This window comes from Agelaius tricolor, unplaced genomic scaffold, assembly GCF_023055355.1.
Source record: "Agelaius tricolor isolate 1412-34295 unplaced genomic scaffold, bAgeTri1.0.p SCAF_8, whole genome shotgun sequence".
Classification (NCBI taxonomy): domain Eukaryota; kingdom Metazoa; phylum Chordata; class Aves; order Passeriformes; family Icteridae; genus Agelaius; species Agelaius tricolor.
Window position 1 is genome coordinate 43051027 of NW_027269268.1, and position 27444 is coordinate 43078470.

The 27444-nt window shown below is 34.9% G+C and overlaps 1 long non-coding RNA gene across 1 annotated transcript in view; it reads left to right on the forward strand.

Moving 5' to 3' along the window:
• Positions 1 to 27444, forward strand: part of LOC139592532 (uncharacterized) — a 254044-nt gene that overhangs the window by 201643 nt on the left and 24957 nt on the right. Inside the window, exon 3 of the long non-coding RNA XR_011680034.1 lies at positions 668 to 776. This is a non-coding gene — a long non-coding RNA (uncharacterized lncRNA). The remainder of the gene's footprint in view (positions 1 to 667; positions 777 to 27444) is intronic.

Below are 27444 nucleotides of genomic sequence, written 5' to 3' on the forward strand. Positions count from 1 at the left end.
TCAGGAAGAAAAAGTTTCATCACAGAACTTCTTCTGGTGCCCATTGACCTTTTGTAATATCTTCATTTCCTTGCTTATAAGTGCTGGGAAATCCAGAGAGGTTCTAGTAACAGAAGAGGAAAATTGGTCTGATCTGGAGCCTGTAAGTGTGCACTTGTGTAAGCAGAGGAGAGAGCAGCAAGAAAGAGGAGAAGAGGGGGGTGTCAGTAAAGAAAAAATGGTCGAATTTAGCAGGATTCAAATATACTCAGAACTTATCATGGCTCATTCCCCTGGTAACCCTACAAAATCTGACTACACTTTTGAATAATCACTGTATTCCTTCTGGAAACAAGACTGTGATTTTTTAGGACCTCAAGAGAGAACTGGGTGTTTCTCTTTGTCCTGTTGCTATTAATTATATTGTAAGAAGCAACTTCATTGTAGTCAATGCACCAAGAATGCACCTCTGTAACGTTTGCTCAGTCATATATGCTTCTTCCTATAAGTCAGTACATTAAAGTAAAGAATAAGATGCAGAAATGTCCTTTTTTTCAGAGATGCCACTTCAGGAGCAAGCAGTAAAACATATTTAGTGGCATTCCTCAACAGCAATTTGTTGTATAAGAAAACTGGCATTGATTTTTCTGACAAATATGCCTCTCTCTCTCTCTCTCTCTCTCTCCAGTGTTCCATAAAACTCGGCACCACTAGCAAAAGGATTGAAGATGCAAAGCAGAGCATACACAAGTGTAAAATAAGGTTAGCTCTTCAGTATCTATTCCCTTCTCATTAAGGTATGGAACCGTTTACTTCCTGTGAAAGGTGATAGAATCTGGGGTTTTAATGGAAAATGTGTACTGTGTTAATTTGGAATCTCCATTGTTAAAAGAAATTGTTGCTGGTTTTATTTATTTATTATTTTCAGCATGAGCTTTTTATTTTTTCTGACATGTAAATTTTTGAGAAATCGTAAATACAAAGCCTAAAGAGAACAGTATGTTAACATTTGCATAACTGTTAAGACTCCAAATTTTAACAACAAATTTTTAACAGACAAAAATTTTTACTTTTTTTGTATTGCAAAATAGTAGTATTTTTGTAAAGAAACTACAATAAGAAATATATTTTTGCTCCAAATTGATTTTTTTTCTAGCCATAAATATTTTTAACCTGTTCAGCAAGGTATTAAACTGCATTTACCTTGCACCATATATTTTCAAATATTTCAATTCTGTTTTTCCATCCTCTGCTGACTTATGTTTCCTGGTGAAAAATACTCATAAGGACATGTTTTCCAGTTGATAAATGTGAGCTATACATCTAGTCATAAATGTCTATATATAAAAATATATTTTAGCCCTGGAATGGGAAATGAAAAAAGAATCTAGGGTTTAAACTGCAATCAACAAGATTCTGTCTTACCCTCATTTACCCTTGAAAGAGTAATATTGAAAATTATTTAATAAATTTTGAGCACTTCAACAAATGAGAATTAATTTTTTTGTAATACTGAAATATTTGATAATGAAAATTTTTCACAATAGAATTTTTACACATTTTTCATGCTACTTCCATAATTACAGTATTTTTTTAGTCCTGATTTTAAAACTATCATCAATTTATATCAATACAAATGATAAAAATATCTTCAGAATTTTCATGTACTGTAGGGTAGTTGTGTGAAAGTTTTTGTCATTTGCACATACTTGAGTATGTTGGAATAGCAAGGCACAAAGGTAATTTTACTTTAATTTCCTATCCATATGGACAGTGAATTTTAGAGCAACTGAACAAAATTTCACAGCAGTACTTGGAGAAGAATGCCATTTTTTTTCCATAACAGTTTATAGACTGTGATTTTGGATGCAGTACATTCCTACCTGTAGACCTCAAGCTATTGCCAATTAAATTAAGTTTAAGAACCTGCAACCAACAGAATGTGGAATTTTAATTTTTTTTAGTTTTCTTGAACAAATGTTCATAGAATCATAGCACAGGATGGTTTGGGTTTTAAAGTGACTTTAAAGATCATGTAGTCCTAACCCCACCTGCCATGGTCAGGCACACTGGAACAGGTTTTCCAGCAGATGCAAATGCTGAAAGCAATTGCACAGGCAAAGAAATGTGTGAAATAAATTGGCAGGAAGCAAACCCCTTAGAACATGCTTAGTCCTTCCATAATAAAGACCTGTAGGCAGAAATCCTGCTCCCACAGCAGTGACATAGTATAAACTGGATTTAACTTTTCCATACATCAAAGTTAGGATCTCATGATTAAAGAAGATCAAAACAAGCCCAAACTGGTTTTGTATGAGTGCTTAGCAAAATAAAATTCTATTAAATCCTGTAGTTTCCATTTCTTTCTTTTCCATAAGGTTCTTATTCTTTCTTAGTTATGTAATGCAGAGGTGCTACAGGCACTCTCAGCAGGTCCTCTCAAAGGTGTCTGGAACTCCTAATGTCTTTGCACACCAACCACCCCTGCAGATATCCCCTGCTCTCAACAGCTTCTCACATAAACCAAATATGCACATGCATCCAGGACTCAGTTCACTGGGGAAAGTATAGAATTGTCCAAGTCTTCCCAATTACTGCCATTCAAACCTCTCGCTTGCACACAAATACCACACACCCTGGCCTCACCAGCTGTTGGCTCCGAGAATTGCAGCCCATGTGAGCCATTACTTCTTCTCTAGTTTCCTGCAGTTAGACCTTGCAGAGCTCACACATGGCAGCAAGACTACAAAGGAAAAATAGTTAAGAAAAGGATTTGATAATACTTCAGTTATCAGCATAAGGCTTGGTGCTGGCTCATATCTGCTCACATGAAGAGAATTGCTTTATGTCTTTGTGTTTTCATATCCTTCTCCCTGCTCAGCCCACCCCAATTCGAGCCCTTCCTCATCTCTGGTCCTTTCACCAAACATCTCATAATAAATTTTATGATTGGCTGTTACATAAGAAGTTTTTTACAGTCCTTCAAGACTCCTTAATTACCTCTTAATATTGCGATAATCACGTCTGTATTCTCATCAAGTACTAAGTCATGTTGGCCCTTCCAAGGCTGTGTCTGGGTAATGATTTGTTTTGTGTCCCATCAGTCAGTGGCTGAAGAATTTAGGTTTTTGTTATTGCTGCATTATCACCTGCTTCTTAATTTCCGTGTCTCTAATTTCTCTGTTTCTTTGCTTTTTGTAATTTTTTTTAATACAAAATAGTCCTTTAATAGGTAAAATAATGTTTAGAATGTTCCACATACCCTTACAAAAAAGTAAAATATAAAAACATAAAAATGGGAAAAATAACTTGAAAAATAATAAAATTAAAATAATAGGACAAGTAGCTTAGCACCTGCTAAATTTTATTAATAAAAACTAATTCATGATGAGCAACTAAATCTAACAGTCACTTAAAATTATTCACCACATACCTCATCTGAATAGTTCCCATCATTTTTGTGAGTATTAGGAATGAGAAGTTTTGAGATACATAGCTTATGTTGAAATAGGCAACAGAAATACAAAAAACCAAGAACAGCTCAACCTAATAGAACTATATAAGTACAAAAAGCAGATAAGAAGCAATGTGTTGAAAAGAGAATAATTCTGCCCTCTATCAACATTGCAGAATGATGAATATATCTTTTTGATATTTGTCATCAATTCACAATCTTCAGACCTGAGACAGCTAAGACTAGCACCCATGTAATACCATTAAAATTTCATGGGTACCTAAACATAAGAAATCCCTTGTGAAAGTCTCTAGATATGAGGAAGACAAAGAAGGAGCATGGAAGTTAAATAGCTTAATGAATATCTGAAAAAAAAATTGTGACTGTAAATACTATGGCAGTCCATTGCTGACTTGGCATGACAAACAATACAGGATTTAACTGTAGGTCATTGAAAGGTATTTTCAATGACCTACAGTTTTTACAGAACGTGCATTTTTACAGAACATGTATTTTGTAATGGGATATTGTCCTAATTTTGGCCAGGACAGAGTTAATTTTCTTGTGGTGAATGGGAGGGTGTAGAGCTGGAGATGGTGGGTGCACCTAAGTTGTTATTCTACACCACTCATGCCATCTCCAGGGGGTGGAAATAAGGGATTCTCACTCCCAAGAAGGAAGGGAGTGCAGGAGGCCTGGAGTGCTCTTTGTCTTGGAAAGCCATGTGGCACTGGTCAGACTCTGTGAGCATTTTGCCCTCTTCTGTACACTGTTGTGATTAGGACTGCTGCTGTTGCTGTCCATTTTCTTGTCTCATTGCTGTTTCCAGTATTTCAGTTATATTTATATGAAGCTGATTTAATATTAATTCATAAACTGAAAACTGGCCTATGTCACGTACTGAAACAAATGTCATATCTCTATAAAATAATATCATCTTTTTTAAGAATCTTTCTAGAATGAGATGTGCTCTTATAGATCAGATGTAATGGAAAAGGAGCTAATTCAGCTTCTACAACTGGGAGACAAGTTTTACTCTCTGTAGAATATTGTCACTGAAGGACAAAGGTAGAGGTACAAGGCAGATATACTCCCCACATTGTACCTTTCCAGGTTCTTACAGTCTTTGTCTTAATACTTCAACAGAGATTATTGCATTCTGTTTGAATAGCCCTTGATGGACTTTTTTATTAATAAGTGTCTAATTCAAGTGAGGCCCGTTAGGTCTGTGACATCCAATGGCAATTAATTCTGGAGTTGAATAAGAAAAAAAATAAATGTTGTTTCTTTAAGACTGCTACTGAATGAAAACTGGAGTGCAAGGAGCACCTTTTTAATTTTCAAAGAAATAAAATTGTGTCAGATTCCATAATTATGTATGTGTCCTCATTCAGCCCTTTCCTTTTATTATTCAGGTGAATGCTCCCAGATTTTTATCAACATTCTCTTCCAGTATCCATTCTTTATCATTTCTAGCTTCTTTTGTTGAACCATGTCTTTCTTTTGGTGACCAGAATTGCATGTAATGTGATTATGAATCCACACATTTTACTTAGGTTTCTTATTCTACATTCTATTCCATTCTTGAGGCTTTCTGACATTCTCTTTGCCCTAGAGGCTCCTTAAGCAGAAAGAAATTTGTTTGACATAACTCACAGAGAATGGTGGTTCTGTATTTCAAATGCTTTTCTCTGAAATGCAATGTCTTCTTTTTGGGTATATGAAATGAAGGAAAACAAGTATTTTAGTGGTTTCAGTATAGTTGCATATATATACATATATAGATATATATAGGTATACAAGAGATGTATGTGCATATATAGCACAAACCCACTAGATATCACAGTACAAAAATCCTGAAAGAAAGAATTTATGCTTCTGGACCTTTGACAGTGTAATGAAAAGGAAGCACTTTGGCTAAACCCTAATTTCCAAAACTTGAAATTCTTCTATTAAACTCTATTTACAAAATATTAAATATTAGCAATTGATAATAATTTTGATATGGTTTTAGATACTTGATTTCTGTTTAGTGAGTGAAATAATGTATCATTTTAGGCAGAAACTTCCACCTGTGAGACAAAGGTGGTTGTCTGTTTCCATTTAGAGTTACTGTTGAAGGATATCTCCTGCTAAAACACAGTTGTAGCTGCTGATTTTGTGTTGAAATGCTTTAAAGTTAATCCTTTGACACAGGACAAAAAATTAATTCCTCAGTATCTAGGTCATCTCCATAATCTTTTATCAGTAGTATAATTATTTTTATGCTTATATAACACGTGTTAAGGGAACCAAGCTTAAATAGCAATTTCTGAGATCTATATTGTAATGTAAAATTGATTTCATCACTGAAGACTCCATTAAGAATGGCGGTTGGGTTTTTTAACAGCATGAACCCCTTCCTCTTGTTAGATAATGTTACTCATTTTTATTAACATTTAATATATTTTTGAGGACTTTTTCTACCCAAGGGTATAAACTTTAAGCATTAAATTGCATGTATACCATCTGAAATTATTCTTCTCTGATGTATTAAGATTGCAGTTCTAGTCTCCTAAATCATAATCAAGTAACTTATGTAACATAATTATGTAACTTGTCATACCCTGCAATGTTCCTGATCCACTACACTATAGCTTTGTCTAAATAATTATTAAAAATGTTAGAAATTATGATTGTACCATTAGCTTTTTTATCTTTCTAACACACATAAAATTCATGTGTTTTGCACAGATGTATCATATTTAATTTTTTCCTAGAATGCATGGATTAACCAAAATCTGAGGCATCTCTACATTCATTCCTATGAAATTTTGTCTGAAGATTTTGAAAAACCCAAACAGCGAGTAGAAAATTCTGAAATGTGAGGGTGTGTGATTAAAAATGTTAGCTAGTTGACATCAATGATATCTTTTCTGAAGTTGTTTCTGAGGAATTGGTGTTATAAGGTACACATAACTTTCAAAGAGATTTCCTACAGATTCTTTGTCTTCTATTCTCTCTTCCCATACAGCTATGTAAAGTCACAGTGTCAGGAATAGGGAAAAGTTACCTTCATTCATTGCATGAGTTAATGTGGACGTGTTTGAGTTTTCAAAACTTTTTAGGCTGAATTTGAGAACAAAAGTGGAGAGAATAAAATATGATAAAATTGCATATACCATTCTTAAGAGATTGGTATTTGGATCAGTGCTTTTTTAATATCTTTGCTGGTGACTTGGACAGTGGCATTGACTGTGTCCTTGGCAAATTTTCCAACACCAAACTGTGTGGAGGGAAGGGATGTCATCCACAGGGACCTTGATGGGACCTGAGACGTGGCCCTGTATAAACCTCATGAACGTCAAAGAGTCCAAATGCAGAGTCCTGCACGGGAGTCAGGGAGTTACAAATAGAGTCTCAGGGGAGAATGGATTGAGAGTGGCCCTGAAAGAAGGAGCTCAGGGTATTGGTATTTGTGGATGTTGGCATCTCTACGTGATCTGACAACGTGCACTTGCAACCCAGAAAACCAGCCATGTCCTGGGCTGCACTAACGGAAGAGCGAATGGAGGGAGGTGATCCTGCCCCTCTACTCAACTCTTGTCAGACACCAGCTGAAGTGCTGTGCTCAGCTCTGGGGTCCTCAGCACAGGTGGGACATCAACATGTTAGGGTGAGTCCAGAGGAGGGCTACAAATATGATCAGAGGGCTGGAGCAGCTCTTATGTGAAACAAGCTGAGCTGGTTGGGAGTGTTCAGCCTGCAGAAAAGAACCTTGAGGGAGATCTCATGTCAGTGTTCCAGTACCTATAGAGTCTTCCAGTACCATACCTACAAGAAAGCTGGAGAGGGACTTTTCACAAGGATACAAAGTGATAGGAAAAGGGGGAATGGCTTTAAACCAACAGAGTGTAGGTTTAGATTAGATATTAGGAATAAAGTCTTCACTGGTGACACTGGTGAGACAATAGAATAGGTCACCCAGAGAAGTTGTGGAAGCCCCATCCCTGGAAGTGTTCAAGGCCAGGCTGGATAGGGCTTTTAGCAACATGGTCAGTGACTTTAGCCCTGGCAGGGGGATTAGAACCAGATGACCTTTAAAGTCCTTTCCAAACTCTGAGAGTCCCAGAATGAAGGAATACATAAAGATTCTAAATTATTGGACATTATAGATTAATTTCATGAGCAAACATCTTAAAAATAAAATACTTTTAAATTAATTTCAAGTTTCGGTTTTCCCCTCACGTTGATCCACCAGTGGTAATTTTATAATTTTGTATACAAAAAACAGAAGTTAAAGAAGTTAGAAAATCATTCAAAACATGACATAGTTAAAAGTGACTACTAAAAATGACATGTAGTCAGTTTTTATTTTTTTTCTACAGCACAACTACTTAAAATTGATCCTAGGCATCTTCCATCTTTTTTGGTTTTTGACCTTCAGTTCAGATACTCTGAAGATAAAATAGAAGTACTATAATGGCAAAGTCAGACCATTTAGTTTGTTTGTTGTCTTTTTAAGTTGCTATCTTATAAGGCAATTAAAATACAAAATCACAGCAAGCCTGAAACAATTTCAGTCAAGTCAAAAGAAAATATAAAAAATATGCATTTCTTATTATTTGGTCATGTGAATAATAGACATCTACTCCATCTAAGATGACTGATGTGGGTTTTCCAAACTATATCATTATAGTAATTTTATTTTCCACAAATTATGATGTCGTCATCTCCTATATTTCTTGGTCATTTTTAAAAACAAAAGAAAAAGTAGTGATCTTATTTTTCCTTAGCATTTGTTCTTAATTTTATTTTTGTAATCAGGACTTGTCTTGTTTTCTCCAGACATCTGTCTTGCTCATTCTTCTGGATCATTTTAGCTGAATCAGTCAGCTACTCACCTGCTCAATCTTACACATATTACTGCATTTTCCTGTTCCCTTTTTATACAACAACACGTTTCCTTTTTCTCCTTTGGGACTATGGACATTTTAAATATATTTATGCTCAACTGTTACAAAAGGTAGTAACACTAACAATAGCTACTGGTTACAATGTTATTGTAATGTTACAATGATTATATTAACTGGGTGTTTGAGTCAAACACATGATAATATTTTTTATTGTGCTTCTGTTCTTTCAGAGCAATAAGCCTTTGCTATGGCAGCAATCACCTGCTTCATGATTTTGGACAAAACACTTCATATTTGTCTCTTTTTGCCATATTGGTTTCTATGTATAATTCCCAGGCACATTACAATTTATGTCAAATTTCTGGAGCAGACTGTCAGTCAGAAGTTGCTTGTAGAGTGTCTGTTGAAGTCATGCAGTCCAAGCATTCCTTATACTTCTGATGCTCGTATTTATATAGTTAATGTATTTAGCCTTAAAAAAATCTATTGATTCAGCTTTACGTACTTGGGTATTTAATTTTGTTTAATGTTTTCAAAAGATTTTAATCCCCTTCATATTGTCCTTTTTTTGGTAATTGAGAACCCATTTCTACTACCAAATGAGAGGCTCAATTTTATTTCAGTCAAGTATGAAGGACAGAACATGGAAACTTCATGCTTTGCTTATTATTTGGGCTGTTTCATACTTAGCCTCATAACAGTCTTTGATCTTCCTAGTGTAATATCCTTGCACTATCTAGGGGATGTGATGAAACAGAATCACCTAATTTAAAATAAGTGGCTCCCAATGCACAGGTAATTGGGCCTAAATAATTTCAGACCCACTTACACCTTGCAGCTACATCTATCAAAATGACTTGGGAGAGCTGCATAGAGTACTGAATAAAACTAAACTCTCTTAGTGCACTGGTTAACACTACTACCAGAAAAAGAAGATTGTTAGAATGTATTAGTTATGTCTCATCATAGATCATAAAAATGCAGGTTTATGAATTAAGTAGCACATAAAATATAGCCCCTTTAAAAAGAAGAAAAGAAGTGAAGTCTGAGCATCAGTAAGTAAAAAGTGTGCATCTCAGAAAGGAAGAAGTATACTTACTTCTAGTTCACCTAATCTGATCTTTCTCACTGCATAAAATAAAATAAACCAAAATAACTTTTTAGATCTGTATTTTACTTTTTATCTAGTTCAAATCTTTTTGCCTTTTGAGTGCTGACACATTCATGTGAATCAGCAGATATTTGTGCAATTTCATCTTTTTGCTCCATCTTTCTTGTATATATAACATTCTTCACCTGACATATTATGTTAGGCAGAAGGTGATAGAAAGGGCAAAAGCTATCTCTGTATTACAGACCCCTAATTACCTCCTTGCCTATCATGCTGTCCTAATTCCTTACACCTTACTTCTCCATCCTCTTTCTTAAGTGCACTCTTCTGTCCTGCGGTTTTGCCTTCATTTGAATATTTGTGTTATTCATTTTTTCCTCACCCTGAGTTTAGGATTGAAAATAGGCTGAAAAATTTTCAAGGATACAGCCAGTGGAAGTTCTTGCTAAAATTAATCCTTCTACAAAATCACAATATTTCTGAAGTTTTTCTACTGCACTTAAAATATTGTTAGCTTTGAGGGCATAAAAGAAAGAAAACTGTAAAGCAAATTGCAACAAAAAACAGACTGTCCAGCAGGATTCACTTCCCTAGAGGATTATACTATCAATGCAGCACAATCAGCTTTTTAAACGGGTTATAAAAAAATCAACTGCATTTGCTTTCTGTGCATGACACTAGGTTACCTATACAAAAGTAAAGAAAATTATACAGTTCAAGTCCTGAAAACCCCTTTAGATACACTAAATAAACATTTTTCTTAGACTTGAAGGGAATCTATAGTTCTGCTGTTCATATCATTAAGCTTTTGGTAGTACCATTAAGATGGTTTTAATTGTTTCACACTTTATCATCATAAATTACCTCAGTGATTCCAAAGTTAAATATGAGTGTAATTAGATCTACATTTGAAGAAAGAAGTTCATGGAAATTACATGCTGAAACACTAAGCTTAGATTTCTGAGAAGGATCTTAATAGACTGTATGTAAAGGTTGAAAAGAAAAGCATATCAACATAAAAGAAGACTTTGATAAACTGCTTTGCTGCAATAGAGGTCATGAGATGATCATATGTTATTAACTGTGATATTCAGTCAAGGACAATTTACTTAGGTGGAGACTCAAGTAACAAAAGATACTCAGCCAATTTGTTTCTGTAGTGGAAGAAAGAGGAATATTATCTGCTATAATATCAAATTTTACTTAAAAGCCAACTGACTGTTTTTTACTGTGTTCCAATGATCTAGCCAATACTAATAGTTGCTAGCATATGAACAACAAAGCTAATGGTTTTGCAAAGTGGACATTAAGTTTTTATTGGAAGGGAAAATCAACTTTTCATTTGGTGAAAGTGGCATGAATTTATGAACAGGATAAAGGACTGGCCTTGAGTAAAGCTAGTAAATTAATATTTCTCTTGCTTTGCAAAATTTATCATGACAGTATTCAAACACAGTAGCTAAACCTTTTGGAAAATAACCATAAAAAAAATCTGTTCAGAATACTCTGACTGACAGGAATTGTTGCTTGGAGAACATTGCCTCTGTGAAGAAGGCTCAGGAGAGGTACAAAAATTTGTGGTCTGATGTGCCTTTCAAATATTAAAAATACATTTGTCCATAATTGTAGAGTCTTTTGTTATTCCTATGAATTAAAGCATGTGATGCTTTAATCTAATAATATGCAAACTGTATCATAACTGTGTTATATGACAAACTTACTGATAAAATCTAATACAAGTGTTCATAACATCAACATGATACATCCTTGCTAAAATTTTTTCCTTGGCTGGAAAGTGCTTCTCTGTGGCAATTACTGCCTCAGGGAATGTGTATAGCAGTTGTATTCATCGATTAAAAGACAAATCTTACTCATTGAAATACAAATCAGGTCTTTTTTATCTATCAAAGACACTTAATATAATAAAATTTCTTCAGGGCACATATGTACTTCGTGTACTTCTAAACTCTTCAGCAATCTAATAAACTGATCCTCCACAATTTTTTCAGGACTGCAATAATTCTTTTCAGACTGTGTTCAAAACTAGAAAGATCTTCACATGTATATTTAATGAAGAAATAAAAAAAAGGGTTTAGAAGAGACTATATATTTAATTCCTTTTTATTCCTTTTATTTTATTTCTTTTTTATGAATAAGGGCAATTACAGTTAAATCTACTTCCTCTTTCTGCTCTGTCTATCCCTCTCTATATGAATCTGGAATGCCTCATTAAAAGGGCTATAGGACAAAAACTTACATGCTGAAAAGTCTTAAAAAAATGAGCAAAGCTATGTACATCTAAACTTAGTGCTGTTTTTAATTCAGATGCTGGAATTGCAACATCTTTGCACCTTTCTTCCTGTTAGTTGTTAATATCTGAAATTTTGCACATTCTTTTCTTTAAATTCCTGTATCAAAGACCTATTTTGTTATTATATTAAAAGTAGTATTTTTTGCAATTATAGAAGAATCTGTTATTTCTCAAGACAGTTTTAAAATTACAGACAAATCTATTCAGATCTTGACTTTAAATTTGAGGACTCTCTTTGTAGATTTCAAAATGCCTCACCAATTTGAAAGGACAGTAAAAGTGTGGTCTGGGATTAATTTCTGTATTATGGGCATCATACATGCTGTTGACCCTATTAACTAAAATTTCCATTAAATTATTCATTATATTTGTTGAAAATGTAAGACTTCCACCAAACTCATGCATACTTGCAACATTATTGAAGTACCCAATGTTGTTAGACCAGAGCTTCTGTGTTGAAGGGTCTGTGATAAACAGATTGCTATGGTTTGATGTCTCTCTTTACGTAGAAAAATCAAAATATTTTTCTATAAATTTGGATCAGTGTGCGCTAATTAAATCTGAGGTGTCATTTAACACTACAATGAAAAACTGTAAACTTTATAAATGATTGATATACTGAAAACCAATGCAGGAAACCCCCAAAACAAAATAATATAATTATTGGAGTAAACAGCTATTTAAAATGCCCAAATTGTATTAAGCTGAGAAAATACACTAATAATTTAGTGGCTTTGACCAATGAAAATCACGTTTTTCATTATTGTAATATTGATTATGATAACAAGAGTATTTTCAGTGTATTTTGACATAACTTTAACATTTTTTGTAAACTAAAACACTGAAAATCAAGTGTAGGTTACATTTAGATGACATGCTTAAGCTTCTATCACTATGTGACAGAATACAAAGTTAGGGAGATTCACTTGCTATTTAGGATACTTTGGTGTATTTCTGTGGTAAATAATATGTTTACTTTCTTCTGACACTGACTTGAATTGACAAACAATTTCTGGAAATTTATAGAATGCGAATTCAAGTCCAGAGCTTTACTCAGAAATTGATCCTTTAAGACACATACCTTTATTCAGCTTCATGAAATTTTGCTGTTTCCTATTCTTCAGATAATTCCTTTTTTGTCCCTAATGTAATTTTCAATGAATGTTATATATACAGAGTTATTCATATGAAAATAAATTGTCAAATCCTTTTATGGAAATTAATACTAGAAATAGTAATAAACTAAGCCTTAATGATAGAAAAGTAGAGTAATTGCAAGAAAAATAACAAAGCAAAAGGGGATAATGGCATGGAAGGAGAAATACTGGTTAGGAAATACCTATAATTTAGCTGATAAAGTGAGCAAACAGGAACTTGTGATTACCTGAAGAAAGAAAACATGGTGAGAAATGTAGAACTTTCTAATAATGAAGCATTCAAGGATGCTTAATGATTTTCAGCATCTGTTCACAAACACTGTTCACTTTACTACACTGTTATCTGTTCATGCAAGAGATGGATTCTTGTTTTAGACATACATCCTGCTGCCTTTGTTACCCTAGGGAAGAGAGAGGCTGAACCCAGCAGAAAAATCCATCTGTAAATGCATATTCTAGTGATCCATTAGTAATGAACCTGCTCTATTCAATAATTTTAACCAGAGCAATCAATGTCTGAAACATTTTTCCTTTAATCATGACATATCTCATGGAGAAGCCTGAGGGTATTCTGTTGTCTGAATTTAGGCCAAAGTTCTAAGCTAGGTTTTGTTTTGCCAGTGTCCATTAAAGATTTAATTCATTAATGACCTAGACATTTCAATATAATTGTTAACAAGAGTTTCAACCACAGGAATTGAGTTTTCTGATTTTACAGCAGTCTATAAAAATACAGTCCAAACACTACATAATTTTTACCCATATACAATTAACACTCACAGTATTCACCAGACATTTATTTTACACTTCCTATTCAAATCTAAATGTTCTGTTTTGTAAAGTTGTGTCTTATCTTTCCAGAGAGTGTGCCAATTTCTTAAGGATGTGTGTTTCTAACCATTCTAAGCCTTTTTTTGGGTTAACATGCCAATACAAGGTGCCCTTGCCCTTTTAAGAGATGTGTTAACAAAGACACTGTTTCACTATTCAATCTACATCTTTAATTTCTAAGCAGAATTAAAAATAAAAATAATAATTTACAGTTCAGGAAAACACTTGCTGAGGTACTAAATTATGTCTTCCTTGTTTCTATTGCTCTTTCTTGACCATCAAACTCATTCTACTGTTCAGTCCCAGGTGTTTCATCATTTGTAACAGTAGGTTGTAAACCCTTCAGGCTGGTTCCCTGGACATCTTCTCATGCAGGAACTTCTAAAGCACTCACCATTGCCCTAGATCTGCTTCTGTTGGTAGTGAAAGCTTCACTGACTTCAGAGTTTCAATGTTAGGTCAGAGACTTCTGAAATATCCCAGTGAACACTAACTTGGCATGGACCTGACACAATTTTTGGTACAGGTAAACCATGAATAACAGTGATAAATAAATAGCGACTTATAAATTTATAGCTCATTCCTCTGCATATATGAAAGGGCAAGACATTCTCATATGCCTTACCCTTACTTTTAACAATAACAGGCCATCAGTTTGTTGATTTGTGCCACCTGAAACAGTATTTGTTACATCTTATAAACAGAAGACCTTGGCATACATGATACACGAAGCACACATAATGCAGCAGCCAGATGTTGTCGTTATATTGCAAAGGTTTCACATTGTTGTCTCCTTAGTGTGAGATTTTCATACCTTCTTGATGTTTCTCATAGGCATCTCCTTTAAGCACTGACTCTTCCTTCTTCTCACAGCAGCCAACTGACTCCAGTCCTCCTCAATGAGGCAATCCACTGTTTTATAACACTCTTCTTATTGGCTACAGCTGTGACCTGTTAAAGTCAGGCCTGCTCCTAATCTTTAATAATTAACCCAGCTGCAACTCTTTAGGGAGTAAGATTACTTTCTATGCTACCTTTATTTACTTATATTCTATCCCCCTACAGCCAGGCACCTGTGACCATCTCCACAGGCCAAGGGCACGAGTCTGACATGGTCCTCAAGATAGAACAGCAGGCACTCATCTGAGAGCAAAGGCTGCAGCTCCAGCTGGAGAATCCACACCACCTACCCCAGTGTTGGCTAAGGTATTCATCATATCTAAGTAGTTGTGGCAGTCCAGTGAATTTTTCACTGACTGGAAAGGGGAAAAATAAAAATAACCCCCAGTTTTAAAAAGGGAAAAAAGTGGACCCTGGGAACTTTGGGCCAATCAGTCTCACCTCTGTATCTGAAAAGATCATGGGCAGATCCTCCTGGAAACTATGGTAATGTACATGAAAAATAAGGACTGATGATAGCCAGCAAGGATTCACTATGGGTAAATCATGCCTCATTAAATCATGGCCGACAACAGGGTACAGCACTGGTACATAAGGGAAGAGCAACTGATATTATCTACCTGGACTTTTGTGAAGCATTTGACATTGCTCTGCATGATATCCTTGTCCCTAATTTGGAGAGGAAGAGCTGTGACAAGTGGCATTCCTTAGGGATCAGTATTGGGTCTGCAGCTCTCTAACATCTTTGTCAGTTCCCTGGATGATGGGATTGAGTGCACCATTAGCAAGTTTGCTGGCAACACCAAGTTGTGTGGTCAGCTCCACACACTGGACGGAAGGGGTGCCATCCAGAAGGGCCTTGACAGCCTTGATAGGTGGGTCTGTGTAAATCTCATCAATTCTAACAAGGCCAAAGGTAAAAACATGTGCCTGGGCCAGTGTCGCTATAGGACACAAAAGAACATGTGCTCATACCGTTCTCAAGGTGAAAGAGAAAAAAGGGCCATTTATTTTCTGACTCCAACATTTATAGTTTTCCAAAAGTGACAGTGGATTGGAGGGTGACAGTGGCACCTCTCCAATGCCACTGGTTAAACCACAGTCCATCAACTCTCTCCTCCTCCAGAAAGGAATGCAAAACAATGAGTTATTTACAGAAAGTGTGTGAGAAAGTTCACTACAAGAATGTCAACATCAGAAGGCTTAGAAAATCTTAAAAAACCAGGGTGACATGCCAGGGCAATCCTAAGCACAGAATGGATTGAAATCTGCCCCCTGGAGAACGACTTGGGGGTTTTGGATGAGAACCTTGATATGACCCAGTAATGCATTCTTGCAGCCCAGAAAGCCACTGTCTCTGCAGCTGCATCAAAAGAAGCATGGCCAGAAAATCAAAAGAGGGCTTCTTCCTCTCCCTCTCCTCTCCTCTCCTCTCCTCTCCTCTCCTCTCCTCTCCTCTCCTCTCCTCTCGACTTGGAGTACTGAGTGTGTCCAGCTCTGGGACACCTAAGATGGATGTGAAGTCAGTCCAGAGGAGGACCAGAAATAGGATCAGAGCACCTCCCCTGTGAAGTCAGGCTGCGAGACTTGGGGTTGTTCAGCCTGCAGAAGAGAAAACTTGAGAGAGAGATATAATAGCAACCTTTCAGTACATAAGGGAGGACTACAAGAAAGCTTGAGAGGAGCTTTTCAAAAGGGCATGTAGTGATAGGACAAGGGGTTTAGTTTAGACATGAGGAAAAATTCTTTATTCTGAGGATGGGGATGCACTGGAACAGGCTGCCCATGAAATTACAAATGCCTGGAAGTATTCAAGGCCAGACGGGATAGTCTTTGAGGAACCTGTCCCAGTGGGAGGTTCCCTGCCCACGGCAGTGGGTTGAAACTAGATGATCTTGAAAGTATTTTGCAACCTCAGCCATTCATTTTTTCCATGTGTGCCATAGTGCCTCACACACTAGAAAAAAATTGACTCTTACAATATTGTCACCATGATTTTAAATACTTGTAATGCCAATATAATTTTGCAGCAGTTTTATTAGAAGAGTACTGTGGTTCCTGTGGTTCTGGAAACAGCACCTACCACTCAGTGCTGTTGTGGTGTCTGCTGTGTCTTTGGTTTCCATCTGGCTTTTCTCCCCACCTCTGCTAGTTCAGTCCTTTGAAGCACACCTTTGGGGACCAGAGATGACTATTTTTCACTTTGAATAATAATAAACAAGTATAAACTGAGGGGTGGTGTAAATAGATGAAGTATTTATTACCAGCCTAAATTGATGAGGCTTATGTCAACAATTACTAGCTTGCAAAAAGTGATGCTTTTTAATCAGCCATGGGAATTGATCAAAAATGCTTACAATACTAATGACTACTTAAAATGATAATACTTACATTATCTTTGTCTGCATATTTTTGATACATTCTAATTGATAATTAAACTTATTTTTTGTGTTATGACAAACTTCATTAATAAATAAAAATAAATAAAATAAATAAAAATTCCTTTTACCCTGTGTTCTGTATTGGCTACTTCTGTTGTGAGAGAAATTTTGTTTTTTATTTTCAATATTATTTTATAGTTATTTAAAAGCATTTGGACATGACCACAAAAGTTATAAAATTTATGGTCAAATGAAAAGTTTAAAAAACATACAATTAAATTCTTGGAAATAACAGCATTTATGATGCTTGTCTATTTTTAATTTCATCATTAAATTAACATCATGATACAGTTTTTAAATCACATGACCAAAAGATTCTTTCTACATGGACAAAACCAAATTTGTAGCAAATCCCAGGAGAAAATGTTAATATAGGGTAAATAAGGCCATGAAATCATCTCATGGATGTAAAATAATCCACTGAACAGGATAATTTATTAGCATTTATGACACAATTCTTTTGCAATGCTTAGCATATCATATATGGCAATAATTTCATAGCTTGCCATTAAATGTGGATCCTTCTCTTTTTAAAAACTGAACTGGTTTTGTGGAATTTGTGACTTGATTTGTAGAATCATTGAGTACTTACAACTTCCTTTTGCTGGGAGGTAAGAGCTTACTTCACAGTAGTGTCATAAAGATAAATCAAGTGATGGTTGCAAAACACTAAGGTATTGGATGACTACCATAGGAAATCCATAATGAAATTAATAGTTCTCCAAAAAGATCGAGATTTTGAAGACATGCAATCAAAGCCCAAGATTATACACTGAAAGGAAAAATAAACCAAAAAAAACCTCCCAGACCATATTCAGAGCATTAAGGCAGCTATCTTTAAGAGATATCATGAATGAAACAAAAACTGAATCAAAACATATATTTTGAGGTATATTGCAGAAGAGTTAAATAAAATAAAATCAGAAATAATTGTTATTCCTTAGTGTTAGTAAAATCTTTTCTTTCAATTTTTTTTGGATGCTTCAAGTCTGAGTAACTCTTTTGTATCACACACATGGATAAAGGAATATTTATGAGAAAAAGTTTGAGGCAGAGCTGTGGCACCAATTTTATCTTTATGTATATAGTTTGAAAGAAACAATAGGTGCTGCTCTGTTTTGTTTTGATCTCTCAGTTCAGGCTCTCAGGAACATCAGACATGCATGTTCTTATTTGTGGCCATCAGTACTTAAGAGTGAAAATAGCTAATAAGCATGGAACTTAACTTTTAGCCTTGCTAAGACTAGAGCTTACAACACATGCAACAAGAATTTCACTTAGCTAGAGTACTTTTAGATTAAAGCATGAGGAACTTGCAACATTTGGGCATTTCCAGGTTTAAGAATTGCTGAGAATGCACTTTAAAGGTCTCAGTCTTACATTTGTGTTATTATATTTAATTTTTTTTTTACATGTGTGTTTCTCAAAATACATCTAACTACTCCAGTATGCAATTTTATATATAGTGGAATTCATAGTGAAGAAGTAGGTGGCCCAAAGACAAACATTAAGGGGTAGTGGCTGCTGGAATAATAGAAATATTAATGATCCTGAAATGTTCTGCTGGAGGAAGTTATCTCTTAATATTCAGAGGATCAAACCCAATTATGTGAAGAAATTTTTGTGTGATAATTTGTTGTAAATCAGTTGCCAAGTTTCAGCACTCAAGATGTAACCAAACATTAATATAACAACCAAAATGTCGATTAATGAAAATCAGCTGAGACCAATCTAGTTTTACATTCTTCTGTACATATTTGAACGTCAATGTTGATTTTAGAAGTGGTCTGAAACAGATTATTCATTGTTTTTTGGTTTTTTCTGCCAATATTATCTGTGAAAAATTGCAAAATTAATAAAAGAAATTACTCTTAATTTCAAGGATAAAATAAAACAAGAAATATTAGATTAAAAGTGACTGATAAAGATACATCTGTCTTACCTCACACAGCAAAATGATTGAAAATTAGTATAAAGCTTATCCATGTAACAAAGATGGAAGAATTCGATTCTGTTTCCTCACACTACAAGCAATTTATAAAATTATCTTGGTTTACATTTGATATTTCTCATTGTAGTCACAGATCTGGTAGAGCTTCTAGGCTTTTTTAATGTACTACAATATAGGAACAACACTGTCAGTAGAACATTGTATCCTAATTTATCTAAACCAATCTGCTGTTGGTATCTAACTTTAAAATATAGTACTACACATTACAACACGGTTTATCATTCTCTGAATGTTAATCAATTGTTATTACTGCCCTTGGGCTTTTGAAAGATTGCTTTAATTACTAAGTCATTTCATTCCAAACTTACGCGCCTGGATCAAAACAAACATAAGTAGGAAACAGGGTATATACATTTTTGTTTGGTTTTATTTTTTTTTTTCAGGGTCAGACTGCTGTAAATTCTGCAGCCTATCGATATGAACACAGAAAGTATTTAGGTGAGTAGAGATAAATGGTGGCTGTCTTCTGAGTTAACTGTAGGTCTTGTTTTCTAGATATGGGCTGTCACATTCAGTATGATTGGGAAAAATACTGTAGTTTTTAAGAGAAAAAATGCTTTGCATAGTTATTTCACATGGGGAACCCAAGGAAAAAAGACCATACTACAGCAAAGGATGTGGTGTAAAGCACATGAAAACTGTTAGTGCACAGCTGTACGTGTATCCATGAGCCCTTCATCACCCTTTCAAAGGGATGAACGTGGCTGGAAGTGTTGACAACTCTCTCCTGGACGCGTGTGCCTGTGGGTGCCTCCGTGCAGCATGGCAGCTGTAGGGACACCCCAGCAAAGCAGCAGGATGGGGCCAGGCTCTGGCCAACCTCTACAGCCAGCAGGTCTGGAGGGCAGCCCCACGCCATGGCCTGGGCACCTCCCTGGGGATGGGATGGGCATGGGCTGGGCTGAGGCTAGGCTGCTCCTGGGTGGGGTCCTTGTGGGCAGGTCAGGGCAGTGGGGGCATGGGACCAGCCCTGCTGCGGTGTCACTGCGTCAGGGGCTCCTGGGCCTGGGCCCTGGCCAGAGCCACGGTGGCAGCTTGGCCAGGACACATGGGTGTCCACAAAGCCCTGCCCGGAGAAAAGTGATCTTGCAGAAGGTTAACCTAAGGAAAGGTAAACGTAATGAAACATGGTAATTCCTCATTAGTGTCGCCCTGTTCTTCTAAGTTCTTCTAAGCCTTCTGATGTTTACATTCTTGTAAGGCACTTTCTCACACAGTTTTATGTAAATAATTATTGTTTTACATTTTTCTCTGAAGGAGGAGAAATTTGTTGGGCTGTTGTCTTGTCCAGTGTCATTGGAAAGGTAGCACTTTCATCCTCCAACCCACTGTCACTTTTGAAAATCTGTAAATGTTGGAGTCAAAAATTAGACTTCCCTTCTTTTTACCTTGGAGGTTCCGAGGTGCATGTCATTTTATTTCGTGTCCTATTGCAACACATTAGCAAAGAACCAGGACACAATGCAGCATATCTGTAAAGAAACTATGTTCTTCTCAACACATAGTTCATTGCAAAGATTATATTGTATTTTGTTCTTTCTATGTCTTTTCTAATCTGACAATATGGTTTTTTAGGAGTCTTTAAATCAATAAAATTTATTTAATTCACTTAAAATTTCTGAGGCTTTGTAATATTTTTGTTTATTTATAACAAAGTTAGGTCCTCATAGAACATAGCTGCTTCTCTAAAACAATGATCAAGTAGTCAAGCTGAAGACAGATCACTCTTGTTGTGACTTTCTTTCATTTTCCAGTCCTTTCATTTTCCAGTCCTTATATTTATTTTTCTAGGTGTTTTCTAGTTTTTCTATTATTATAGGGTAAAAATCTCTTGCATGATCAAACATCTTGAGTTTGAAAGGTCTGATTAGATGATTATACCTCATGACAAATGCGTTTTGCCACATAATCAAATTAAAGCAATTATCATTGTTTAATGAGATGTAAAAACTGCTGAAGATATATTTCCTACCCATGTGCTAAGACATGAATTTGAGGCTGAGGGAGCAGAGGTTCAGGTCTAACATCTTTTCACAGAAGTTTATGTAACCCAAACCAAAAAGGAATCATCCTATAGATCAGAGGTGGGAGGTTGTGTTGTAGTAAAAATGTAAGATGTTTAAGATATCACAACATTTGCTGATTTCAGTAGAAGTGTACCAATGTGGTTATTGTGCCAATTACCACATATTAAAATAAATTTAGAGAAATTCAAGAATAGGATAATAAATATCTCTCTAGTATGAATTTATTTGTTATGATAGTCTGAATATTTTATGAACTATAAAATATTTTTTCACAATTAATGGTATTTTGGAAATTAGATACTTCAGATGAGCACTTTATATTGCGTTTTGCCACTCACTCTAGTCAGATAAAAAAAAAATCAGTATTACACATACTCTATAGAAGTAAAAGAATGAATTTTGTTATCAGATATATTGTCTATAATGCCTGGCAAAATTTTAGAATCTGAGTATCTATCAAACTTGCCCTATTCTGAATTCTACTGTATCTAGAAAAAGCACATAGTAATTGAAGTTCTAATTGTGGATATTCCAACTTTAAATTAAATAGTTTGGATTACTTATACTGTATTACTTTTATTTGGGCATAGAATACCACATTTAGCTATTGGGGATGGGGAAAAAAACATATTATTAAGATTTCTCTAAAATATTATATTTCTACAGTTCTAGCAAAAAGTACTGAAAGTGTATTTAACTATTTTTTAAATTTAATAAACAGCAAATACATAGCATTTTGTATATTTTCACAGTTATTCAGCTGTAGCTCAGAATTTTTCAACTGTGAAAGATAACAGGAAAAAAATGCGCGATAAATAGAATTTCTGACAATTAATAAGCAAGACCCTTTCATTTTAAAAGAATATGTAAATATAATATAGTGCATTACTTATCTCAGAACAACATCTATACTGTAGCAAAGCTATTTGTTTGTCACATATTTTTGTTCCTCAGTCACAGGTAATAGTGTGTCACTCAGCACACAGGCCCAATGAAGAAATTGAGAAGAAACTTTCTTCCGCCTTGGGCTTTGAATTGAACCTTATATTCATATCTTGTCTAACTTTTTTCCATCTTCCTACTCTCTGGATGATTGACTGAGAGTATCTTCATACATTTCCAGATATTCTGTGGAATAGAATAACTTATTTTTAAAAATCACAATTTGCTGTAAAAACCACTGAACGTACACATTTATGATCCAGTGTGCAAGGTTTATTTTTAATGTATTTTAGAATATATTTTCAGAAAGTTCCTTAGGGTCATGATTTTTTTTCCATTTTTGAGAGTCAAATGGTAACTCTAAGCTTTACTTCTGACATAACCTGTACAATCACATCACATACAGATGACAATAATAGGATGTCTAGGAAACAAACAACTTTTTATACATATGTTTACAGGGATGGAAATGTATTATGAAGTAAGCCTTTGTTACACTTGAGTTATTTCTTGATTGTCAGCAGTTAAATATATTTCAACTGGCAATTTAAATATGAAACCTGAGACTTCCAACTGAATTATACATCTCTTTACAGTTTCTCTTTATCTGTTTCTTTTCTGGGCTTTTTTAGAGTAATTGAAGGGCAAACTGAGAGGAGATAATACAATTTCTGATCCCTTCCATGTTTATCAGTATAACAGTGGAAATATGTACAAGATCTATAAACTTTGTACAGTTTTAATTGATTTTTTCCTATTTTGAGAGGGTCATGTTTCACTTATTTCCATTTGTTTCAAAGCACTAATTTCCAACATTCCTATATTCACTAAGATACTTTATCTTGAATCTCAATTGATCAACTAATTAAAAGTTCAACTAAAAAAGGAGACTAACAGATCAGTTGATGAAAACTGAAGGATGCAGTATATCCTGACATCTCTGCTTTACTCTTCTTCTGAATGGAGCTGTACAGGATGGAATAGGAATGCTGATCTTGCAAGAAAATTCCCCTCTGAAATATTTTTGCAGCTTATACACAAATCTAATGTGAGTACTCTACCAATCCCAGTTGTGTAGTAGAAGTTGAAGTGAGTGAGCATGGGAGGTCAAGGTTAAAGAGCTAACCTACTGTAATGACAAGAATATCATGGAAAATCAGAAGACAGAAATCTCTTTGGGCAATGAACATGAGGAAGTTTTCAATCCTTTAATCATTTATTTATTCATATATTTGAGTCTGGAGTGGTTTTTAAGTTATTTTTATTGTCCTTTTACTTAATGTTAGTGCTGATATTTTTGAAGTAAAAAGGTTCTTCTCATCCCCTCTCCAGACAATTAACAAATGTCTTAATAAGTTCTTGCTATGGAGACTAAAAACTGTGTCTATGTTCATTAGATTAAGTACTCTACTACTAAGCCTTCATTTAAGCATTAGTAAACAGTTTCTTTTGAAATATTTTTTAATTTAGGAGTAAAAATAACGATTATTGTATGCACCTTAAAATTCTTTCAAAACATACTAACTGGGCAATTTATGAAATTACAAAAGACCTGTATACACTTGACAGATCAGAGTTACATATTAGATTACAGATCAAGTGTGTAGTCTGATAAATTCTAAATTAAAAACCAAAATAGAGAAAAAAACTGCACAAAACCTACAGAAGTTGTAGTGCTGCAAGATAAGTATTAAAAAATGTTGGACTGTTGAGGGTTTTTTTCTGTAATTCTTAACCAAAATTCTCAGCCAGTCTCAGACTGGGATTTCCATTTGCATTAGTGCAGAAAAAAAATGTTTAATGCTAGCTGGTCAGGAAAGGGCAGACAAACCAAGCTCTACCATGTGTTGTGCATTCCATGGTAAGCTAAAGGCCTGAAGGAAGTCTATCCTTCTAAATGACCATTTGGTCTTTTTCTCAGCTGCTGGTGAAGTGCCACATGTACTGCTCATTACACAAAGAAGATTTTATTGCTGTAACAGGGCACATTGAATTCAATGTTCACTGAGGACATCACGCAGTTCACAAGAGTGAGTCACACAAACTTTAGTCATTCTAGCCTTTTTTTGAGCAAACTGGATAAAAGGAAGAAAAAAGTCTTCAGATATATGCTAGATCTTAGACTTATGTAAAGGGGAAGTCAGGAAAAAAGCAAACAAAAACCCATCCTCTTAGAAAGGAACTTGGAACTGAAAGAAATACAGTCAAATTCATGTATTAATGAGAAGAGAACATTCGGTTTCTTGTCACTCAAGTTTTCTAGCTGAGTATCATTTCTTATTGTATCAACTGCTATGAACTGAAAATGTGCTGGGAAAGTAGTGAACTCACTGGGATCCTTCTTTTGAGCTGCACTTACAGTACTGGCTGATGACAGATACTGGTTCAGCACCATGAGAAATTTTCATTTTGAAGGACTAGCAAACTCAGGGAAATTCAATTTATACGGGAGTCTTCTGGTCAGGTTTAATTCATGTGTGTCTGACAGGCTGTGTCTGCACATTATTGTGATACCTCAGGCATTTTCTAAATACTTCTGGGACTTTTAGAAGAGGAAGGTAGGTAATCATGCCGAAAAGAAATATTAAGCAATTGCTCATCAGGCAGTATAACCTTCAGAATGTGATGAAAAGCATTCCTTCTGGTTTGTTCTTGCATGCTCTCTTTTTATTTAAACCTGTGATAAAAGGACAAAATGCAATCCAATAAATGCTCTCTAATTAAGTGCAAATATTTTTTCCCAGTAAGAGTCAGGCATCACTGAACTTTTTAATATTAAATAATGCTTCAATTAAATACTATGCTCTCAAATGTAAAAGAATAAATAACATGAAAAAATTTAAGTTCTCTGACACTCTGAGGTAAAAAATCCAGGATGACAGGATAGTTTCATTGATATCAGTAACTCTACGTCAGTGTAAAAAACACAGAGGAGTACTCAGTAATGAGTGCAGTAACAAAGCAAGTGCAAAAATGCAGAAATGATATCTTAGTGTCCTTATTCTTTTCTTTCAGTTGCTAAATGAGCTGCATTAAAAAAGACAATGCCTTCCTCTCTGGTTCTACCCGTACATTGAGAAAGTGGAATATAAGTTCTCTGCTATATAACCTCTTTAGTTTGTCGGTATCCAATTACAAACATAAGATTGAGTAGTATTTCTTTTATTAATTTTTTACATTAGTCAATCAAATGCTTAAATCAATAAAAAGAAAGCCTGAAAATTAGTCCTATAATTTATAATAATATCTCCTTTCTCTTTACTTTGTCTAACCCTATGTTTACAAATCTTTTTACTGACTCCGTATGTGCTTAAGCAGTAAATTCTATCAAAGCATATTTTATCTCAGGCCTATTGCAAATCTGTGGTTGCTACTTAGTCACTTAGGTACCACACACTGATTAGGAAACACGCGGTCCATCATTATAATGGTTTCATGTATATAAGGCACAGTTTATTTTAAGTACTGGTACATGGAAACAAGTCCTTAGATAACCCACATTCTTGATAAATCATTTGGATTTTTATTATATACTGACTGAAGGAGAGTGCAGATGTCAATCCTATCTTCCCAGCAGCAAGCCTGATTTAATTCTCCACAGTTCTTTCCATGCTTCCCCAAAGTTTTCTTAATGAAAAAGAGAAATCTGAACACTACAGAGATAATTCTGATAATTTTGTCATGGGTGTGACATACTCAGTGATTAGAATGGCAATCCAAAATCACAACTTATGAGATTCCAATTCTATAGAAAGAAAACATCCTGCTAGTACTGTGACTTTCAGCCTTTCCACATATCAGAGGATGTAGGGTTTTGTCTCTCCAGAGTCAAAGGTTGGTAGGATATGAATTAGAAGTTGTCATCTAGAGCGGGAAAAAGAAAACAGGTTTCAAAATAAAATTATTTCCAATAACAACAACAACAACAAAAAAAAGCCAACAAAACAAGAAACAAACAAAAAAAAACCAAAAAACCAAAAAAACAAGCAACAACCAGCCAAACAAAAATCTACGGCCCCACCCACAGAACCTGAGAAAAACAAGTTTGTGAAATTTTTAGCCTAAGTAGGAGGTGGACAAATAAGAGATGAATGTTTACTTTAAAATATAAGACAGCTTTTTTGCAGGAGGTAGATGATGAATATTTAAGAAAGCAGCCTGGGCTATGATGTATACTTTATATAGGTACTTTACTGTAGCTGCTATAGTTAATAACTATTTATATTTATTTAATAACTAGTTAATAACTATTAAAAATATAATAATAAACAAGGAAAGTTCTGTGACAAGGTTTAACTGCATTTATAGTTAATAAATATATCTTTAAAAGGACACTGACAGAAATTCTGATATAAGGAATGTGCTGCTCTACCCCCTACTTCTTTCCCCCAGGATATCTTAAGAATAAATTTCTTCACTGAAGGAGGCTGAGAAGAAAGAATCAGAAAAGTGTAAAACATCCTCATTGCTCCTAGCAATATTCATAAAATCATCCAAAAAACATAGGGGGCACACTCCTGAAACTGCTAATAAATGTAAAGAGATAAAAGCTGTGATTCATTTTAAAATAATGCGATGCACATGTTCTCTATAGTCAATGCACTTAGATAAGAGATGCATCACTACTATAATGCAATATTAGTATCCAGTATACAACGTTTCATCATTTCTACATTGTAAAAATGGTAATATCATGGATGATAATTCTTTGGTTTCCCTATTAAGCCTTAGCAATGACACTATTTCATTTGATTTTCTGCTCCAAATCTATGTGTAGGGTGACTACTTAAATGAACTGCTCACATATTTTCTATGGAGGAAACCTAAGAGTGCTGCAACATATGGCTCAGATATAATGGAATTTAGTTCATTAATCTGTCCTGAATGACCATCACAACAGAAAAAGCTTAAGTCAAGAACTAAATGAACTGAATGGACATTGGAATGGAGATAGACATTAGACTAACAGAATACTATCTGTGTATGTGTCAAAGGACAGAAAAGGGGTTTGCTGTGGCTGATAAAAATATATTGAATAATGTAGGGGCTGAGAATGATGTAAATCACATGGAAAAAGGCATAGAGATTGTAATGAATTTGGCTGGGAGGAAGTTAATTTTCTTCATAGCAGTCTGTATTTAGATTGGCAATTTAGTATTTTAGGTTGGTGAGCAAAATTGTTGATAGCACACCAGTTGTACTTATTCTTGAATAGTGCTTGCACAATGTAAAGACAGTATCTGTTTCTTTCCCTGCCTCTGTCAGCAAATTTGCTAGGGGAGAACAAGAAACTGCAAATTGTAGTAAACAGTGTCCCGGTCCGGGGCAGCAGGGTTGGAACGAGGTGATTTCTAAGGTCCCTTCCAAACACCTCTCTGTGATTTC